Source organism: Aquarana catesbeiana, linkage group LG01 (genome assembly GCF_042186555.1).
Source record: "Aquarana catesbeiana isolate 2022-GZ linkage group LG01, ASM4218655v1, whole genome shotgun sequence".
Lineage (NCBI taxonomy): Eukaryota > Metazoa > Chordata > Amphibia > Anura > Ranidae > Aquarana > Aquarana catesbeiana.
In genome coordinates, this window is record NC_133324.1 from 210,583,205 (window position 1) to 210,601,041 (window position 17,837).

The window sequence follows — 17,837 nt, forward strand, 5'->3', positions numbered from 1 at the left end:
ACCAATTCAGCTCTATCTCTTATTATAAACTTAACGCCACAAAATCCATGGTCCTCCCTGTACATCTCCCTCCCCAAATGGCTACCCACCTAAAATCCACCACACCATACGTATGGGCAAGTACGTCTATTCCGTACCTAGGAATTCAGCTTACCCCCAACCTAAAACGATTGATTGACTTGAACTTCCATACCTTTTCTCAAAATTTACCCACACTACTGAAATCTCTACGTAGCATAGGCCTCTCTACATTGGGGCGTATAGCTACCTTCAAAATGATAATATTGCCAAAACTTCTTTATTTATTTTGAACACTCATCTTACCTGTTCCTCGCTCCCTCCTGACCTCAATCCAAAGTCAAATAACCAAATTTATCTGGGACTCTAAACCACCTAGATGCGTTGGCTACATACTCACTAGGCCCCACAAGATAGGAAAGATAGGCAGAGCTGGATTGCCCCATATTGGCAACTACTACTACGCCTCAATATTGGACCAACTGTACTATTGGTGGCATCCTACACCTGAAAAACAATGGTCCATCATTAAAGCCTCCTATCCCCTACCTGCTAACCTAACAGACTACCTCTTACTATCGACGGCCGGATACTCCCCAACCCCTCGATACACTAACCCTATGATATCTGCTTCCATGCTGGCATGGAATAGACTTTCTACCGCATACCTCTGTGACTCACCTAGTAAGACATTACCAATACCGCTAAGAGCCCATCGGTGACATAATAAACCACAATTCGCTGCATCCATTTGAAGCTCTGCAAACTAAATTCAACCTCCCAAACTCAGAAGCTTACACGTATACTAGAATATCTCACTTCCTGAACACGACCAAATCACCCTCCACAGTAAACATTCCCTTACCAATATACCTATATTACTTCTCAAACCCATGCCCTAGCAAAGGTATCTCCCAGATGTACTCTTGCCTTAACGACACCAGACCCTGCTCTCAGGTGCATTCTTTAAATAAATGGGCCGAAGAATTGAATGTCCCTTTCACCCAAGACCAGTGGCTAAGGGCCTTTACAGAAACCTTTCAAGCATCTCACTGCACCAACCACTGGGAATCCTACCAGAAAGCCATTCACAGGTGGTACCTCACACCCTACCGACTCTCAAAAATGTACCCTGGCCACCCTCCATAATGCTGGAGGAACTGTGGAAGTATAGGTTCCATCGCACATACCCTCTGGTTCTGCAAATCCCTTAGGTCCTTTTGGAACCAAGTATTCACTTTAGTCTCCTCCATTACTGGGGCGCCTTGGCCCCGTCCCCGGCTCTAGCCCTGCTACATATTGGCATAGACAAAATCCCATTTCCAGCTAGATGCATTGTTATCCACCTACTCTATGCTGCCAAATTGAATATCACTAGATTTTGGAAAACTGCTAAAACTCCCTCCATCTGAAATACTATCGCTGACCACAACTTTCAATGCGAAATGGAGAGAATAGTAGCTAGGAAAAACCCACGCTTAAATAAATTCAAAGATATGTGGTCTCTTTGGTTACACCATCCAAAATGTACTGTTCAACTGTAACTACCCAGTTGTAAACTACTCATTGATCGCTTATTCTTTATCTCAAAACCTGCTGGCGCCCTTCCCCCCCCCTTTTTCTCCCTCCTTCCCCCCTACTTCCTCCCCCCCATCCCTAACCCTTCCCCCCCATTTTTTTCCCCATCTAGAACCTATCACTACTCGACATCCTCTTTCACCCAACCTTTGTTCAAAATTTTACTGTTTTCATTTACCATGGTGTTACTTAAAGAAAAGATTGTTTCTAGTCGGAACATCTGTAATTGTAACCACTGCTATGGCTATAACATGTATATATACCTTTTTGAAACTTCAATAAAAATCATAATTTAAAAAAAAAAAAAAAAAAGAAAAAGAAAACCTTAAACAAAAACATAAATATCTTAATCAAAAACACGATGGTCATGGCAAGAAAACATATAGCTTAAACTTGGCAAACTGAACATTATTCATTTGGCAGGTTTGGACATATCATTAAAACCAAATGTTATATGGAAGAATTAATGTCTTCATACTTTATTGATACAGTTAAATAACACATTACATGGAAACTACTGGAGAGTTACATATGTCATCAGATGTGATTCAGACTAAGAAACAAGGAAAACTTAAAGAGAGTCTTTAAGTGATCTTAAACTTACAAAGTAAAAATCTTGCCTAAAAGCACACACCAAAAAATGCACACAGTTACCTTTATTAGCCAGAAAACTTTGTTCTGTGTGCTTCTTTGATTCTTCTTTAATGTTGTTACTAGGAGCTAGGGATGAATTAAATGAGTTTAGCTAATTTGATTTAGCTACAAAATGAATATAATATTACTTATTTTAATCCTTTTCTCACCAGAATAGTTTCCTGAAGTTTGCTCCCAATTTAGTGCATTGAGCTGCTCCATCAAAATTTTCCTAACAAATAAAGAAAAACACCATTTTATTTAGTGGGTTTATTTTATTGGAGGAGGGGGTATTTAAGATAGTTTTGTTTATTTCTTTTATGTTATTTTCATTCTTTATTTGGAAGATTTTCAGCCAGTAATTACAAGAATATATACAGAAACATGCATATATACTGCAAATGTAAACACACAAAAAATATCTGCACTTGGATAAAATTATATGATAGCAGCCAGCACCAATAGGCTGATTACACACCATAAGCATAATACAAAGGAGGGTGCAGTGCTAACAAGATATTCAAAATAATCTCTGATATAAAAATCACATAACAGTCCAAATAAAATATTGATAGCGTAAAATCCCCACACCAGCTTCTGTGGAAAAGATGTACATGCACACTCATCACCACTGTGGTGGTGGTGGGAGGGGGGGGGTAAGCCTGTTTACTGGAAACTGTTGACCCTCAGATTATAAAGAGGTCCACAAAAGCATGATAGGAATCCAGGGCCAGTTGAAACAGCCAAAATCCCGCTATGATCCTTGCATAAGCCATTACTGCAGGCCACTGTAATATGCAGGTCTCATGGTCATCTAACAGGAAGATCCACGCTTCCAACGATATGGAAAAAACCATCAATGGTACCTAAGAGGGATCTAAATGACACAGCCATAGTCCAATATGTCTGAAAAGCTAAAACTGCTATTTATTCGGGGGATTACAGTAACATGCAATAAGATCAAAAAAGGCACAACAAACATATTTCAAAGATGGTCGCGGCAAGTAGCGTGCTTATGTCATATGATCCAATCCCGACTTACGCGTTTAATCATATTCTGAAATCTTCAGAGGCATGGCAGCTGGAGGCAAGCATGCTTTATATACTAGACAAGCCGGATATGGTGGGCACGCTATTTGCAGCGTCCATCTTTGAAATGTGTTTGTTGTGCTTTTTTTTATCTTATTGCATGTGAGTGTAATCCCCCGAATAAATAGTGGTTTTAGTTTCTAAGATGTATTGCACTATGGTTTTGTCATTTACATCCCTCTGAGGTATCATCGAAGGTTGTGTCCATATCGTTGGAAGCGTAGTTCTTCCTGTTAGATGACCATGAGACCTGCATATTACAGTGGCCTGCAGTAATGGATGATGCAAGGATCATAGCAAGATTTTGGACTGTTTCATCTGGCCCTAGATTTCTATCATGCTGCTGTTGACCTCTCTATAATCTGAGGGTTAACAGGTTCCGGCAAGCAGGCTTGCTCCCCTTCACAGTGGTGATGAGTGTGCATGTACATCTTTTCCACAGAAGCAGGTGTGGTGATTTTACGCTATCCATTTTATATTTGCACTGTTATGCGATTTGTGTATCAGAGACTTATTTAGAATATTTGGTTAGCGCTGCACCCTCCTTTGTTTTATGTATGTCACTTATGGTGTGCAATCAACCTATTGGCGCTGGCTGCTAACATATACTTTTATTCAAACGCAGATATTTTTTGTGTGTTTACATTACTAGAGTCTTTGTGATTACTTATACAGTATTTGCTGCTGGATTTATTAGTCTTTTTTGGTCCATTATGGTTATTTTTGCCTTTAAGGCTAATCATACTATTAATATTAACAATGTTTTTGAAGGTTCGGCAGAATCTGATTAAACAGATTTAAGAGTCATTTTTACTCGATTAAAAAACATCATGATTTCTGAGATCAAATTGGGATATTGCCTTTCTGGAGAAAAATCTGGAAGACAATATGGTCCCACAGAGCCTCGGATGGGAAGTCAGCCCCTAGGAAGATGAGAAGGACATATTTATTGAGTTTAAATATTTTAATGATGCTCGTTTGGATATGTTGAAGTTTTTAATAATTCGTAAGAGAAGTAAACTTGCCAGACTAGATGAGGAAATCACTAGTCTGAAAGATAAATGATCACCCTATACTGATTCTGGGGAGTGTATAAGTAAATATGATAATTTGAAGAAAAGGAAGGGCGAGATAAAAAAATGAAGAAACGGAAAAAATATTTTAGAGATGTAGATGACTATAAAAATAATACAGTATTTAAATAGCAGAAAAAAAGGAGAAAACAGGGTAGAATGGTGAGGGTGGGGGAGCCAGAGCTGCTATGCACAATAGTTCCAGCAGGGGGAATCCCAATATCCCTTATTGTTCAGCTCAACCTCCTTTACCATTGAGACACCCCCAGGTTCCCCAAACCTATGGGATGGGATTATGCACCCAAAAGGCAAGCTTATCATAAGCCATCATTTAAAGGGTCAGGTCCTCCTTATTCCTCCATTTTTTGACCCCCTGGACAGTGGGTAAACAAACGTAACATGGGTCAATAAACCAGTGAACCCACAAAGGAACATATTGAATAAGGGCTTTCAAGGTCACTTTAACCCTCACAGGAATGATGTGCTGCTACCATTTTTATGAGAAGTGAACAATGTGAACTTTTTGATGACTCAACAATGTGATCTTGTAATCAGTTTTTGGGTTTCCAGTCTGGCTGCTTAACATCTGAGTTCCAGCCTCACGGTTACCTGCACGATTCCCTGGATTCGTTCTAGGAGCTCTTTGGATTCCCTGGATTGTTTTGGAAATCTGATGATCAGGCTATCCTCACTTGATTGACTAGTTGTCGCTGACATTCAAGTCCACTATTTCCGGTAAGAGTGTATACCCCTTATCTCAGGTGGAGGAAACACTATCCCTGATAGTGCCTGCTGAGGCCTTTGTACCCCACTTCTGAGCAACAACTTTTCGTGGTGGACTCCATATATGTTTACCATAGGATTGTTTCACCTTTGGGACTTTCTCACCTGTGTTTCTACTCATTATATACATGTTCTTTTATATTCATTATACAGTGGAGACAGAAAGTATTCAGACCCCCTTAAATTTTTTACTCTTTGTTATATTGCAGCCATTTGCTAAAATCATTTAAGTTCATTTTTTCCTCATTAATGTACACACAGCACCCCATATTGACAGAAAAACACAGAATTGTTGACATTTTTGCAGATTTATTAAAAGAGAAAAACTAAATATCACATGGTCCTAAGTATTCAGACCCTTTGCTGTGACACTCATATATTTAACTCAGGTGCTGTCCATTTCTTTTGATCATCCTTGAGATGGTTCTACACCTTCATTTGAGTCCAGCTGTGTTTGATTATACTGATTGGACTTGATTAGGAAAGCCACACACCTGTCTATCTAAGACCGTACAGCTCACAGTACATGTCAGAGCAAATGAGAATCATGAGATCAAAAGAACTGCCTGAAGAGATCAGAGACAGAATTGTGGCAAGGCACAGATCTGGCCAAGGTTACAAAAAAATTTCTGCTGCACTTAAGATTCCTAAGAGCACAGTGGCCTGCATAATCCTTAAATGGAAGATGTTTGGGACAACCAGAACCCTTCCTAGAGCTGGCCGTCTGGCCAAACTGAGCTATCAGGGGAGAAGAGCCTTGGTGAAAGAGGTAAAGAAGAACCCAAAGATCACTGTGGCTGAGCTCCAGAGATGCAGTCGGGAGATGGGAGAAAGTTGTAGAAAGTCAACCATCACTGCAGCCCTCCACCAGTCGGGGATTTATGGCAGAGTGGCCCGACAGAAGCCTCTCCTCAGTGCAAGACACATGAAAGCCTGCATGGAGTTTGCTAAAAAAACACCTGAAGGACTCCAAGATGGTGAGAAATAAGATTCTCTGGTCTGATGAGACCAAGATAGAACTTTTTGGCCTTAATTCTAAGCAGTATGTGTAGAGAAAACCAGGCACTGCTCCTCACCTGTCCAATACAGTCCCAACAGTGAAGCATGGTGGTGGCAGCATCATGCTGTGGGGGTGTTTTTCAGCTGCAGGGACAGGACGACTGGATGCAATCAAGGGAAAGATGAATGTGGCCAAGTACAGGGATATCCTGGATGAAAACCTGCTCCAGAGTGCTCAGGACCTCAGACTGGGCCGAAGGTTTACCTTCCAACAAGACAATGACCCTAAGCACACAGCTAAAATAACGAAGGAGTAGCTTCACAACAACTCCATGACTGTTCTTGAATGGCCCAGCCAGAGCCCTGACTTAAACCCAATTAAGCATCTCTGGAGAGACCTAAAAATCGCTGTCCACCAACGTTTACCATCCAACCTGACAGAACTGGAGAGGATCTGCAAGGAGGAATGGCAGAGGATCCCCAAATCCAGGTGTGAAAAACTTGTTGCATCTTTCCCAAAAAGAATCATGGCAGTATTAGATCAAAAGGGTGCTTCTACTAAATACTGACCAAAGGGTCTGAATACTTAGGATCATGTGATATTTCAGTTTTTCTTTTTTAATAAATCTGCAAAAATGTCAACAATTCTGTGTTTTTCTGTAAATATGGGATGCTGTGTGTACATTAATGAGGAAAAAAATTAACTTAAATGATTTTAGCAAATGGCTGCAATATAACAAAGAGTGAAAAATTTAAGGGGGTCTGAATACTTTCCGTCCCCACTGTATTTGAGATTGATTTTTATAACAAAGTTTTTATTATTTACACACAATACTTGATATATTGTTCAATATTTATTGTTTTTTTTTTTAACGCTACATATTTCACTGGTCTTTTGCATTGAATTTTTGTCACATTCTTATGTAGCAGCTCTTCATTTTTCTTCACAAGTTGAGTTAGCGCAGTAATATCCCCTATCCACATTATAATAGGTTTGAACCCCTTTCAAGAGATGACTCTCCAGGAGGATTTGGTAGGTATTACCAATCACCCTCTGACAATGCCTGATAGGGGTCAACATAGAAATTCTTACTGCCCAGGTAGGCAAGGTCCTCCCTAGGATCAATCCAACCAGTCTAGGCCCCCTTTTTTTTGGGATGGGGGACAAAAAACAATGACATTTAGACCCAAAAGAGGGACCCGAGAGGAGAGGAGAAGTAGAAAAGAGAAGAAAAAGAATGTAAAGTGATGTTGGCATTTTTAATTTAAGCAAAGCTGAACTTATTGATAATGAGAAATTTGTGCTGAACCATGGATTGAAATATGCCTCGGCTAAACCAATAAATACGTTTGGTGTTTTCATGGATATACAAAAGTACATCCGCAAATTGAACGTAAAGCATTATTTGATATCTAATCTTAATAAGGAGAATAGGTTGGTTACGGATGGTATTAGGCATTCGGAGCTATCTAATGCCTCATTGTTTAATCCTCTGGGTTTGTTAGCCCTTTTTAGCTATCTTTAAGAGCCTTGTACTAAAGGATGTAGAATCACAGGATGTTAAAATAGAAAGAGGTGATCTTAGATTTAAGCAGGGTCTTGACCAATAAGTTTAAAAGGGAGCTTGTCAAATTAACCACTTAAGGACTGGGCCTCTTTTTAAGATTTGTTGTTTAAAAGTTAAAAACAGTTTTTTTTTGCTAGAAAATTACTTTGAACCCCCAAGCATTATACATTTTTTTCTAACACCCTAGATAATAAAATGGCGATTGTTGCAATACTTTCTGTCATATTGTATTTGCTCAGCGGTCTTACAAGTTTTATACTTTTTTTCGGAAAAAATACACTTTTTTGAATTAAAAAATAAGACAAACAGTAAAGTTAGCCCAATTTTTTTATATTGTGAAAGATAATGTTATGCCGAGTAAATTGATACCCAACATGTCACGCTTCAAAATTGCGCTCGCTCGTGGAATGGCGACAAACTTTTACCCTTAAAAACTCCATAGGCGACGTTTTAAAAATTCTACAGGTTGCATGTTTTAAGTTACAGAGGAGGTCTAGGGCTAGAATTATTGCTCTTGCTCAACCAATCATGGGGATACCTCACACGTGTAGTTTGAACACCGTTTTCATATGCGGGTACTACTCGCGTATGCGTTCGCTTCTAAATGTGAGCGCAGCGGGACGGGCCACGTTTACAATTTTTTTTTCTTATTTATTTTACCTCTTATTTTTTATTTTTTATTTTAAAAAAAATTGTCACTTTCATTCCTATTACAAGGAATGTTAACATCCCTTGTAATAGAAAAAAAGCATGACAGGACCTCTTAAATATGAGATCTGGGGTCTCTCGTGCCACCGATAAAAGTGGTCTTGCGGCGAATCCTCCGCAGAGACAACTTTTATCTGAAAGCGGACTGCCGGCCGAAGAAGAGGATAAGGGGTTTATGGCAGCTAGCTGCTGTCATAACAACGATATTCCTCTTCAAACTTAGGACCATATATTGGTCCGTAAGTGGTTAATTAACCACTTGCTTAATGGGCACTTAAACCCCCCTCCTGCCCAGACCAATTTTCAGCTTTCAGCGCTGTCACACTTTGAATGACAATTGCGCAGTCATACAACACTGTACCAAAATTACATTTTTAGCATTTTTTTTACACAAATCGAACTTTCTTTTGGTGGTAAACAAACAAAAAAAGATGGAAAATTTTGAAGAAAAAAATCATGCTTTATAGTTTGTTATAAAATTTTGCAAACAGGTAATTTTTCTCTTTCATTGATATGCGATGATGAGGCAGCACTGGTGGGCATTGATAGGCTGCACTGATGGGCACTGATAGGCTGCACTGATGGGCACTGATAGGCACAGATAAAGTGGCATTGATAGGCACAGATAAAGTGGCATTGATAGGCACAGATAAGGCGGCACTGATGGGGACAGATAAGGAGGCACTGATGGGCACAGATAAGGTGGCACTGATGGCAACTGATAAGATGGCACTGATGGGCCCTGATGGGTGGCACTGATGGGCACTGATAGGTGGCACTGATGGACACTGGTAGGTGACACTTATGGGCAGCACTGTTGATGAGGCACTGATTGGTGACATTGATAGTTGACACTGTGGGCACTGATGGGTGGCACTGTGGGCACTGGTAGGTGGCGCTGGTGGGCACTGGTAGGCGGCACTGTTGTGCACTGGTAAGTGGCACTGGTGGGCATAGATGAGCCATTGGGAGCTCTCCTTGATGGGGACTGATGTCCCTTTGAGAGCCGCCGGTGATCGGCTTTTTTTTCTCCTCACGCTGTCAGCGCATGGAGAAAAAATAGCCGATTGCTGGCTATTTTTTACTGTTTACATCACATAATCAGCTGTCATCGGATGACAGCTGATCATGTGGTAAGGGGTCGGGATAGACCCCTCACTCCGATCTGTGATCAGCCGAGACTCACAGACTCGCTGATCACAGAGCACGCCTCGCGCCCTGCAGGGGGCATGCAGGCCACTCAGGCATGGGAGGACGTCAATAGACTCCCGGCAAAGTAGGTCTGACGTCTTCCTCCTGTGGGATGGTGATGTACAATCCCTGAATGATTACATTCACCAATTGAATGAGAATTCTCTTGGCATTGCTTTACAACATGAGGCTAGTAATGAGAAGGTGCATTTTTTGGATCTGAATCTTGAGGTCAGGAATGGGTCCTTAGTCACCACCACCTACTTCAAGGGGACCAACCGTAATAGTTTTATAGGCCAGGGAAGCTGTCATCATCCCTCCTGGCTGTCTGTCCTGAGAAGTCAGTTTCTCAGAATACATTGTAATCGTACTGTCATAGATGATTATTATGAACAGGCCTCTATATTGAAATCCAGATTTGTGGACAGAGGTTATAGGACTGACGTAATTGATAACATCATCTTAGAGGTGAGCAATTTAGATAGAAGCAACAAGTTGAGAGACAAGCCCAAAATAGTGAGGGATATGAATGAATTTGGTTTCTCATTCATTACATCCTACCAATATCGGGACATTAAACAAATCTTTCACAGGCATCGGAAGGTTCTTAAAAATGACAAATTGCTGGGTCCCAAATTAACAGATACCCCTCTGGTGGTGTTTCGGGGAGTTCAACTTTTAAGAATGTATGTGGCCCCCCAATGTGATAAACAATCCCAGTAGGACCTCTTTCTTTCACTACTTGAAAGGCTACTCCCCTATCTGAAATGCGCTGTTTGTAAAATAAATACTTTATCAGATAGAAGAGTGTGCAATTTTCAATCCTCAGTTACCTCAAAAGTTTATGATATTAAATCATTTACGCCGCAGTATATTGCAGTGCATTAGTGTACGTGTAACGCACTATATTTCAGTGCGTTGATGCACGTTTAAAGCAGTATATTTCAGTGCAGTACATTTTAGTGCGTGAGTGCACGTTTAATGCAATACATTTCAATGAAGTATATTTCAGTGCGTTAGTGCACATTTGTTGCAGTATATTGCATTGCGTTAGTGCACATTTAATGCAGTATATTTCAGTGCAGTATATTTCCGTGCATTGGTACACATTTACTGCAGTATATTGCAGTCTGTTAGTGCAGTTTTACTGCATTATATTATAGTGTGTCAGTGGAGTGTGTCTGTGTAGTGAGTACTCAAGTTAAAGTGCACCAAACACATACACATTTCCCCATCTTTATTACATTTTGTTAATACGCCCCCCATCATATCTGGGAGGCCAACAAGAAGAGGCAGACTTTCCCATGGCACTGCAAGGGGGTCAGCATTGTCTGTGTCCACGGGAAAGGAATGTGTGGTTCTACCTCAGGGAGGGCATCACTTCCTCTGTTTAGTGATGTTGCCCATGCTATCCAACCACAGCATGCAGAGGAGGTGGTGGACTAGCTCACTAAACCATCCTCATGTTTAGTGATGTTGCCCGTGCTATCCAACCACAGCATGCAGAGGAGGTGGTGGACTAGCTCACTAAACCATCCTCATCCTCCTCATCCTCCATCACCCAAGCAGAGACTAGTGCACAGTCCACCGCAGCTGCCAGAGTGGCTTATTCTGCCTCATTGTCCACAGCTACTCCTGCCATAGCCCCTGCATCAGGCATGGAGGAGTCAGCTGAGTTATTTGAACACAGCATCAGCCACTTGCACCTTGATGATTCACAGCCATTTCTTAACTGCTTCTGAACTGGCCACTGCACATTTATCGTGGCAGGGTGGCCCGGCTGCGTGAAACAATGTACCTGTATGTTGTGTATTCTTCTGGGTCTGGACTGCTTGCAGGCTGCTGGCAACCTGCTCCTGCTGTGATTGGACACAGCGAGGGCCAATCAGCTAGTTCGGCAGACATGATGTTCATAAGGACTCGCTAATCGTTAAACAAGGCAGACCGCCGTTCTGTCAAAGAGGAAGAAGTAGATCTTGTGTTTCTGCTAAGCAGAAACATGGATCCCTGTCTTCCACCAGTTAAGCCATCACCCACACAGTTAGTAATCACTCCCTAGGAGCACACTTAACCCTTTGATCGCCTCTGATGTTAATCCCTTTCCTGTCAGTGTCATTAGTGCAGTGAGAGTGCATTTTTTAGCACTGATCACTGTATTAGTTTCACTGGTCCCCAAAAAGTGTCACTTAGTGTCCGATTTGTCCACCACAATGTTTCAGTCCCACTAAAAATTGCTGATCACCGCCATTACTAGTAAAAATAAAAAATAAAATAAAAATGGCATAAAAATATTCCAAAAATATCCGTGTTTGTAGACACGATAACTTTCGAGCAAACCAATCAATATACGCTTATTGGGATTTTTTTTACCAAAGACATGTAGCAGAATACATATTGGCCTAAACTAATCAAGAAATTTGATTTTTTTGGATATGTTTTATAGCAGAAAGTAAAAAAAAGTTTTGTTTTTTTTAAATTGTAATTTTTTTTGTTTATAACGCAAAAAATAAAAACTGCAGAGGTGATCAAGTACCACCAAAAGAAAGCTCTATTTGTGGGAAATAAAGCACATACATTTTGTTTGGGTACAGCAGTGCATGAATGTGCAATTGTCAGTTAAAACACCACAATGCGGTATTGCAAAAAATGGCCTGGTCAAGGGAATGAAACTTTCCGGGGCCAAAGTGGTTAATTCAGATATTGGTTCTGAGGTTGAGGAAGGTAGGAACTTGAGCCTACATGGAGGGTAGAACACTGATAAATAACAAATTTGCAGTCATGGTCCCCCAGCGGCAGCATATTGCCAGGTTGGCTCCTGATGATGAGGATAAAAGGGATGATGATGATGAGGTCACTGATGTGACTTGGGTGCCAAATAGAGAAGAGGAGGAAAATGAGGGTGAGGCGCAACCAAACGAGGCAGCCACCATGGAAGAGTAATGAGCAGCCACCCTATTCCACCAGATTGTGGAGCTGTTATCTCCCAGCCCACTTCCCACTTCATTTTTAGCACATGTGTAGCCGATCACACTTTTGCAATTTGCAAACTTTGCCTCAAGCACATCAAGCGTGGCAAAAACATCAGCCATTTGGGTACCCCGTGCTTGAGAAGGCATTTACCTCCCACCACTCAGCCTGTTGCAAACAAGATTAAAATCTATTCACAAAGGTAGAAAGAAATTATCGCACTGTATACAGTCACAAGGCGATTAATCTGCTGGTAGCAGTTTCCAGGTCCTAGGAAGAGGACGTACGAACCGCTGCTGGCTAAAGCATTTCGAAGGTGTCCCTTCTTCTTTAGAGCCTTAGCTGTGCTAATCTCTTACTACTATGTATACATGTGTCTGTCTGGAATTCTCATCTTGAATTGGTACTGGAACTCCTCCCTTAATTGATGGGAGGTTCCAAGAGGGGGGTGGGCCTCTGCGCACATTGTTTATAAAGTGTTGATTTAGTAGGTATAGATTTCAATTCATTATATTTTATTTTATTTTATTTATTTTGTTTGATTCATTCGACTCTGTCTCTTTTTGCATGCGCATGCACACTGGAAGTGTGTGTATCCAGCAGTAAGCTGACCTTGGTCTGTTACTAAATATCGAACACTTAGTGGTTCCGGGTAAATCAATAGGGGATTAAAAAATATCTTATGAAGCATATACTGTGTGATACAAGTTGGAGAAAGGAACGCCGTGGCTCTCACCCTCCCTGGGAACCTCTCTGTAGTGACTGTACCTGCTCCGGTTTCCGTCACCGACAGCTAGCATCTCGTCACTTGTCGTCACAGACACATGTATAAATAGTAGTAAGAGATTAGCACAGCTAAGGCTCTGAAGAAGAAGGGACACCTTTGAAACGCGTCAGTAAACAGCGGTTCGTAGGTCCTCTTCCTAGGACCTGGAAACTGCTACCAGTGGATTAATCACCTTGTGACTGTATACAGTGCGATAATTTCTTTCTACCTTTGTGAGTAGATTTTAATCTTGTTTTTAATAAATTTTTCTCAAGGATAATGCACTAGGCCAGTGCGCTCTCTTTTTCTTTTTTATTGTTTACTACTAGGATAATCCCATCCTGGAGAGCAGCAAGGCCGAAATCCACTGTCCTTTTTGAACCCTTAGGATTATCTAGCTTACACACCTGTGCACAAGAGTATTTGCTACTGTAGCACTCAGCCTGTTGGCAAGAGCACCTGAAAGCCACACAAAAGGGATGCAATTCTGTGCCTCCTCACTCCTCACCTTTCTGGTCTGCCCTGCTATACCTCATGACTAGGGATGAGCGGAACACCCCCCTGTTCGGTTCGCACCAGAACATGCGAACTGGCAAAAAATTTGTTTGAACATGCGAACACCGTTAAAGTCTATGGGACTCGAAATATGAATCATCAAAAGTGCTAATTTTAAAGGCTTATATGCAAGTTATTGTCATAAAAAGTGTTTGGGGACCTGGTTCCTGCCCCAGGGGACATGAATTAATGCAAAAAAAGTTTTAAAAATGGCTGTTTTTTCGGGAGCAGTGATTTTAATAATGCTTAAAGTGAAACAATAAAAGTGTAATATTCCTTTAAATTTCATACCTGGGGGGTGTCTATAGTATGTCTGTCAAGGGGCGCATGTTTCCCGTGTTTAGAACAGTCTGACAGCAAAATGACATTTCAAAGGAAAAAAGTCATTTAAAACTACTCGCGGCTGTTAATGAATTGTCTGTCCGACAACACACATAAAAGTTCATTGATAAAAACGGCATGGGAATTCCCCACAGGGGAACCCCGAACCAAAATTTAAAAAAAAAAATGGCGTGGGGGTCCCCCTAAATTCCATACCAGGTCCTTTAGGTCTAGTATGGATATTAAGGGGAACCCTGTGCCAAAATATAAAAAAATGGTGTGGGGGTCCCCCTCTTTTAAGGGGAACCCCGCACCAAAATTTAAAAAAAATGGCGTGGGGTCCCCCAAAAATCCATACCAGACGCTTATCTGAACATGCAACCTGGCAGGCCGCAGGAAAAGAGGAGGGATGAGAGAGAGACCCCCTCCTGAACTGTACCAGGCCACACGCCCTCAACATTGGGAGGGTGCTTTGGGGTCCCCCCCAAATCACCTTGTCCCCATGTTGATAGGGACAAGGGCCTCATCCCCACAACCCTTGCCCGGTGGTTGTGAGGGTCTGTGGGCGGGGGGCTTATCGGAATCTGGAAGCCCCCTTTAACAGGGGGGACCCCCAGGTCCCAGCCCCCCCTGTGTGAAATGGTAAGGGGATACGAAAGTACCCCTACCATTTCACAAAAAAAGTGTCAAAAATGTTAAAATTGAAAAGAGACGGTTTTTGACAATTCCTTTATTTAAAGTCTTCTTCTTTCCATCTTCTTTCTTCTATTTTCTTTCGGTTTCTTCCTCCATCTTCTTCTTCCTCTGGTTCTCCCTCTGATCCTCTGCTTCTTGCTCCGGTGTTCTCGTCCAGCATCTTCCTCTGCGGCGTCTTCTTCCCTTCTTTGTTCCTGGACCGCTCCGCATCCATGATGGGAGGCTGCCGCTGTGTGACGCTTCTCATCTTCTGACGCTTCTTAAATAACGGAGGGCAGGGCCACCCGGTGACCCTGCCCCCTCTGACACATGGGGACTTGACGGGGACTTCCCTGAGGCTTTCCCCATGACGTCAGAGGGGGCGGGATCACGTATGTACTTAGTGTTGCTGACAGCAATGCCAGGCTCCAGGGAAGATCCTTCAATGGAGTGGGTTACATAGCTTGCTCTAAGGCAACCCATTGTGAAGAATGGAATGCTTAATCTGTGCTGGCTTTAGTCTAAACAAAGTTATTCCAGATTGATTGTATAGTTTTGAGGTACGTGACCATGATATAGACCGCCACCACATGTGACAGATATAGGATTTGAGGCAAAATATTTTGTTTAATAACATTGCATCTGCTCATCCAGGAAAATTTTGTTTGGACTTCTAAACCTTTATCCTTTTAAGTTTTAAGTGTCTTAGGTGTTGTTTGTATTTGTGTTTTTTATTGTATATTTGATAATTATTTGTATTGTTGCTGCTACTGTTGCTGTTGATGGTATCTTGCCCTAAAAGGGGAGTATTTTAAACTCATATGACAATATTTTTTTTCCTTTTGAGGGAAAATTGCACTTTGTTGTAAAACTCATTATTGCAATAATAGTCCACCACACTTATTCAATTAGCAATGTAAATTATATTTTTTTTTTCCTCAACATTAACTAAGACTTTACAATAATTTGCCTATCCTAGCTCTGTTGCTAAAATCCATCAAATGGTGGCCACATACGTCAACAAATGACCATCCAAGTTTTGGCCAACTGGTTTTGTAGGAAGTACTTTGCTCTACAAGTCCTAATCAATACATCTGATGAAACCCACTGCTACCCACTCTCACTTTGCTTGTCCTTCCCACCTGTTAGCTGATTGGCTGACATGTTGAGAAGAGTATGCAGCATAGTTGTTAACCTTAATTCTCTTCATTCTGTACCATTTTCTTTCCTATTTTTTTAAACTTACCACTAAAAATGAGCAAACATTTTAAACACTCCTGCAGTTGTAATTTCCCTGCTCTGTTCAGATATTCAGAACCACAGGTATTTGTGTGGACTCAGAAAACTCAGCCTGGCACACTAGGAATATGATTCAGTTTTTCTGTAGAAAGTATCTTATACCAAACATTGGTTCTGGCACTGATCTCTATCAAAAAAACTTCTTCAGTAGGATTGAAGCAGTATTTTATTTTCAAGACTTAAAAAAAAACAACATACTACTTTTTGTGAAATGGTATAAAAACATGAAGGCCTTTTTATTTCTTGACACATAATCTTCACTGAAATTCACCATCAATGGTTAGAGTTGGGGTGGTAAACAACCACTGCATCTTCATTCTGGGGCTGGTAATCTTAGCATGCATACATTTCACAGAGATTCACTGTAGCAACTAAAATAGGGGATTCTGTGAGATTCCTGCACTTCGTTTTCCAAACTGTTATTCATACTTGTTTCATTGTACTATGCTCTGTTATTAATTTCCCTATATCTAGGCTCATTTAGACACTTAGGGGTTGATTTACTAAAACCGGAGAGTGCAAAATCTGGTGCAGCTGTGCATGGTAACAATCAGCTTCTAACTTCAACTTGTTCATAAAACCTGGAAGCTGATTGGTTTCCATGCAGAGCTACACCAATTTTTGCACTTTCCAGTTTTAGTAAGTCAACCCCTAAATTCCATATGTTTATTCACCCAATTATGAAAGCCATGGAAAGAAGGGTGTAATACCTAAAAAACATTCTCCCGACAAATATATGAATATGAATAACATTTAGCATTGTATTCCATCCTAGTTGAAATTTGGAAATATATATGAGACAAAACATAAAAAATAGTAAAAATAAAACTCTTTGGTGAAAATTTTCTACAACATACATTTACTGGATTATCTTCACCTTTGTTGAAACAGAGTGAAAGTCAGTAAAAATAGTACCACTGTTAGAACCAATCTTTTTTTATATATATATATATATATATATATATATATATATATATAAACCCTGGTAAAATATTGATTTGTACCTTTACAAAAATAGCTCTCTAAGTCTTCAGGAACATTCTCTTTCTTTCTTTCTCTTTCTTTCTTTCTTTCTTTCTTTCTTTCTTTCTTTCTTTCTTTCTTTCTTTCTTTCTTTCTTTCTTTCGTATGAAAAAGTATTACATTGTTGGTCTACAAAATAGCTTTTCATAATTACTGATAATGATAAAGAAGGTCCTGCTGTTTCTGCATACCCGTTCATTACTTGACAATGCAACTTAATTCATTAGATCTTGTAGTTTGTCTTTTTTTCCCCTCAAATGGATTTTGACATTAAAATTAATTTGGGCTACATTTTAGCCTCCATTTTGATTGGTATGTAAAAACGTGTTAAAGGCAGTTAAATAAAAAAGATTAGAATAAAAATTGTATCATATATTATGTGATTACATTCTGTGAAGTCAAATTAAAAAACAAGTATTCAATAACAATCATATTTTCTACAGGTACACCTGCAAAAAATAAAAGACAATTATTTTTTTCAGGAATTAGTTGAATAATAGCTGCACACTCTGTTCAGTAGAACAATACTTTTTACGCTGCATATAGTATTTACAATTGCAATGACACCAATCTATTCAATGTATTTATTTT